Source organism: Macaca fascicularis, chromosome 1 (genome assembly GCF_037993035.2).
Source record: "Macaca fascicularis isolate 582-1 chromosome 1, T2T-MFA8v1.1".
Lineage (NCBI taxonomy): Eukaryota > Metazoa > Chordata > Mammalia > Primates > Cercopithecidae > Macaca > Macaca fascicularis.
In genome coordinates, this window is record NC_088375.1 from 67,044,033 (window position 1) to 67,047,986 (window position 3,954).

Here is a 3,954-nt window from a genome sequence, read left to right on the forward strand (position 1 = left end):
ACCATAGGGTACTTGCTGGAACAAGCCATCTCTTAGTCACATATTTCTCACCTGCATGCCTTTCAGAAAATACCCCAGGCATTTATTTTCCAGATGAATTATATCTGTCATTCTCACCAATTTCCTTCTATATCCCCTCAACTCTCGCCAACTCCGTGTCTACATCTCTGAAGACAGCGTGTAGCAAAAATGCACAGCCAGCAAAGTTTGCCTTTGGGCTGTCTTGTTTGTTTCTCCACCATGTCCCCATTCTTGGTGTCCCCTCAATCCTTCCAATCTACAAACATGGAATATCTTTCCCTTTTGTGTGTGTCTTCTTCCATTTCATTCATTGGTATTTAATAGTTTTCATTCCAGAGATCTTTCACTTCTTCAATTGTTTTTCCTACTATTTTTTTGTAGCTATTGTACATTAGCACACTTTCCGGGTTTTTCAGGTTGTTCACTGTTAGCATATAACAAGGCTATTGATTTTGTATGTTGATCTTGTATCCTGCAACTTTACTGAACTGTTTATCTGTTATAAGAGTTTTCTGATGAAGTCTTAATGTTTTTCCATACAGAAGCTCACATCATCTTCAAAGATGATTTGACTTTCTTATTTTCCATTTGAATGCCCTTTAGACTGAATATGACCAGTTGCAATAAGTTTAAGTCAGTTTTCAACTGGCCAAAACTAGTTTTGCATAGCTATGACAGGCCACAACCAGTTTAGACTGGTACTGACCATCTGTAATTGGTTTTGGCTGGTTTGGGCCAGCCTCAACCAGTTCATACCAGTTCTGCCAAGTTATGGCTGGTTCTGATAGGCTTAGACCAATTACACCTGGTCACAACTGGTTTAGACCAGTTACTACTGCCACAGCCACTTTACACTGGCTATGGCTGGCCTCAACCGGTTTTATCCAGCTTTGTCTGGCTACAGTTGGTTTATGCCAGTTCAGAATGATTATGGCCAGTTCCAATCAAACCAGTCCTGTTTCAACTGGCCACAACCACGGTAGACCTTCTCTTACCAGGTGCAGTTAGTTTAGTATCATACCGAACTGGGAAAACCTGAGATCCAGAACAAACCAAGAATGCCCACTTTCACTACTTTTTTTCAACATAGTACTGTAAATCCTAGCCAGAGCAATTGGATAAGAAAAAGACATAAAGGGCATATAAGCTGGAAATAATAAAGTCAAATTATTCTTGATTTAAGATTATCTTATCTTATATATGGACAAACCTAAAGACTCAATGAAAAATCTCTCATAACAGATAAACAAATTCAGTAAAACTGCAAGATAAAAAATCAACACACAAATATTAATAGCCTTCCTATATGTCAACAGTGAACAATCTGAAAAAGAAAACCAAGAATGTACAATAGCTATGAAAAAGAAGTATGAATCAACCCAACCAAAGAGGTGAAAAATCTCTAGAATGAAAACTATGAAACACCAATGAAAGAAATTGAAGGGGACACACAAAAAAGGGAAAAGATATTCCATGTTTACATATTGGAAGAATCAATATTGTTAAATGTTCATATTACTCAAAGTGTTCTACAGATTCAATGCAATCCCTAGCAAAGTATCAGTAATATTCCTCACAGAAATAGAAACAATAATCCGAAAACTAATACGAGCCAAAAAAGACCCATAATAGCCAAAGCATTCTTAAGTAAAAAGAACAAAGTTGGAAGCATCACACTACCAGACTTCAAAATGTTCTATAAAGTTATAGTAGCCAAAACAGCATGGTACTGGCATAAAAAAATAAACATAGAGGTCCCCGTACCCAGAGGGACCTCTCCACGGCCGGGACCACCTGGAGAGCCCGGCCCTACCCCAGCCTGCGCCTCTCAGCGCCGCCACTTCCCCCGCCCACGCGGCCGGGCCCGGCAGCCAGGTGCCGCGGGTAGGGGGTCCTGGGCTGGGCCCTTCCGGCTGACAGCAGCGCCCGCGCCCGCGCCGGACTGGGGGTAGAGGCCAGGGCCAGGGTTGGCCGGAGCGCAGAGGGTGGGGGAGGAGAGGCCGCCCCACGGCGGCCTGCGGGTACCCGGTTCCAGCGCGCGCGGGAGACGTGCAGAGGCGGCCGGAGGCCTAGCGACAGGCGCGCGACTCGGATCCCGGAAGCCCACTTGTTAGAGTTACCTGTCAGCTGGGCCGGCGCCGCCGGGGTCTGGGGTGGTCCCGCGAGTCTGCATGTTGCTCCGGGACGCAGGGGCTGCGCCCAGAAACATTATTTTTCTTCTCTGGGAGGGTGATCGTTTACAGCATTGATTTCCCAGATCTGGTAACATGGCGAAAGTTGCCGGTCTAATTGAAGCCAACGGAGAACTCAAGGTCTTCATAGACCAGAACCTTAGTCCGGGAAAAGGCGTTGGTGTCCCTTGTGACAGTTCACTCCTCCATTGTCAACCCGCTCGGGAAGCAGCTCTTGCCGAAAACCTTTGTACAGTTCAATGTCAACATTGCCCAGCAAGTGGTAACCGGTACACCTCAGAAACCGGCAGCGTCAAATATCCTCGTGGTAGGAAGCCCACACACAGCCAGCACTCACTTTACCTCTCAGAACCAGCCGTGGTTGGTCTGCCGGGAAGCGCAACAGGAAAGGAGAAAAGAATAGCAAGGCCTGTGGCATTTCTCCATGAAGGTCTGAGACAAGGTGCCGTGGAAAGGGACCACTTCCTACCACGAAGTGGTGGAAGAGCTGGTCGCAGAGTTCAGTGCTGCCGGCAACCAGATCTTACCAAGTGAGTCAGCTTATGACCAGAATAAGACGGCGCATCTATGATGCCTTAAACGTGCTGATGGCCATGAACATCATCTCCAAGGAGAAAAAGGAGATCAAGTGGGTTGGTCTGCCCACCAACTCGACTCAGGAATGTCAGAACTTAGAGGTGGAAAGACGGAGGAGACTTGACAGAATAAAACAGAAAATCTCAATTTCAGGTTTTTTATTCGACAGCAAATTGCCTTCAAGAATCTGGTGAAGAGAGAAACCAGCAAGAGGAGCAGCAGGCCAGCCGGCCAAGGACGCCCAGCTCGCTCATCCACCTGCCCTCATCATCGTTAACACCAGCAAGAAGACCGTCATCGACTGCAACATCTCCAACGACAAACTCGAGTATCTGTTTAAATTTGACAACACATCTGAAATATAGGATGACATAGAAGTGCTGAAGCGGATGAGCACGGCTTGTGGGCTGGAGTCCGGAAGCTGCTCTGCCGAAGACCTTAAAATGGCCAGAAGTCTGGTCCCAGAGGCCCTGGAGCTGTACGTGACAGAAATGGCTCAGGGAACTAACTGTTGGAGGCGTGTTCATCACGACGGCACGTTCCATGTCTAACGGCACGAAACTCTCTGCCAGTGACCTGACCAACGGTGCAGATGGGATGCTGGCCACAAGCTCCAACCTCAGTACGGTGTCCTGCGTCTGGGAGAATGATGAGGATGACGACTTCAACGAGAACAACGAGGATGACTGACGTCCTCTCCACTTCACATTCAGCTTCAAGAAAACGTTTAGGGAAAAGAAACTTTTTTTTTTAATGTGGGTTTTCTGTTTCCTTTTGGCCTACTCCTAAGAAGATATTGGTAAGCCGTTGAATTTAGATATGCACCTCCGATAAGCAAGGATTGTTTCACGTAGGAGTAAGACATGCTGTGGATGTGTGTTTTGATACCAGTGTGCTGATGAGGGGCGTTTATTTACTCTTTAGGATTTTGTGTTTTTTCATTTTCTGTTTTTCTTTAAGTGCAGACTTATTTTTTGCCCCTTAACGGTTTTTGCTGAGTTTGCTGAAGAAACTGTATTTCATCCTCATACATGAAAATAAAACGCCCTCCTGTTGTGGATGGTGAGCACCGAATGCCATTTATTTGCCGTGAGTCTGGACAGCACCCACGCTGGCAGAGAGTGAGACTCTGCGGAGTTGTCCATTTGTTCAGTGGCACGGTGTC

At 46.2% G+C, this 3,954-nt stretch overlaps 1 pseudogene; it reads left to right on the forward strand.

Annotated features, from left to right (window-relative positions):
* The first annotated feature begins 2,288 nt into the window (after positions 1–2,288).
* Positions 2,289–3,479, forward strand: LOC102124224 (transcription factor Dp-1 pseudogene; annotated as a pseudogene).
* The last annotated feature ends 475 nt before the right edge of the window (positions 3,480–3,954 follow it).